The following is a 1,225-nucleotide window of genomic DNA, read 5'->3' on the forward strand; positions in this document are numbered from 1 at the left end:
ATATAATTATATATTTCATAAAATTCCATAAAATTTTCAAAATTTTCAAAAAATTTCATAAAAAATCATAAAAATTAATATTTTCTTCCCCCTCCATCCGCAAAGGATCATTGTGTTAGAATTAAAGGACTGCTGCTATCCAGGATGAAATCTTGGGACAACATTGATGAAGCATTTCTTGAAAACCATTCTGGAACAAGATTTTGTAGGTGATACCACGTAAGTACAAGGCAATCTGTCCTCATGGACTTTAAAAACTCTCCTTTGGGCAGACCAAAAGAAACAAAGGATGTGTTATCAGAGTATTTTTAATTGTGTTTCAGTTGTGTTGATTCTTTGTGATTCCTTTTAGGGTTTTCTTTAAAAAAAAACAAACCCAAAAACTTTACTACTCCTCTCCATGGAAATCTTTAGTAAAAGACAAAAGATTTATATGATCCAAAGAAAAACCAGAGTATCCTTTTAGAATTTTCCTAGCAAAGATACTGGAGTGGTTGGCCATTTTCTCCTCCAGCTCATTTTTACAGATGAGAAAATTGAGGCAAACAGGGGTAAGTAACTTGCCCAGGGTTACACAGGTAGTAAAAGTCTGAAGTTGGATTTGAACTAAAAAAGATGAGTCTTCCCATCTCCGGGCCTAGTGCTCTATCTACAGTGCCACCTTATCACATGCTAAAATTGCAGGGTACAAGCAGGGAGAGTGAACATTAGGAGTCCTGATTATAATATAAAAATAATATCAATAATGACAACAACAATAATAGCAGTAATAGTTAACATTCGTATAGCATTTTAATGTTTGCAAAGGTCTTTACAACTGATCATCATAACAACTTGAGAAGTAGATATTATAATTATCCCCATTTTACAGATGAAGAAACTGAGGCTGAGAGGTTAAATGACTTGCCCAGAATCATACAATAAGAGTCTGAGGCAGATTTGCACTTAGGTCTTCCTTACTCTAGGTCTACCCTCTATGCATCATACCACCTAGATTCCTCTAACAAGAAAAGTCATATGTCAAGATTAAGTGATATCCTGGGGCAGCCTCCTAGCTGGTCTCTGGCTGTGAATAAAATTGGGAAAAAGGAAATAAGAGGTGGGGGAGAAAGAAGAGAAGGAAGAAGGCGAGGAGGAGAAGAATTAAGAGGAAGAGAGTCTTTTTTTCCTTTTTTCCTTTTATTTTGTTTTTTATTTATTGATATATATTTGTATAATATATTAT

General features: G+C 34.4%; 1 pseudogene; it reads right to left on the reverse strand.

Moving 5' to 3' along the window:
* Positions 1 to 352: 352 nt before the first annotated feature.
* Positions 353 to 458, reverse strand: LOC123254706 (annotated as a pseudogene).
* Between the last annotated feature and the right edge of the window lie 767 nt (positions 459 to 1,225).

Source organism: Gracilinanus agilis, unplaced genomic scaffold (assembly GCF_016433145.1).
Source record: "Gracilinanus agilis isolate LMUSP501 unplaced genomic scaffold, AgileGrace unplaced_scaffold30371, whole genome shotgun sequence".
Lineage (NCBI taxonomy): Eukaryota > Metazoa > Chordata > Mammalia > Didelphimorphia > Didelphidae > Gracilinanus > Gracilinanus agilis.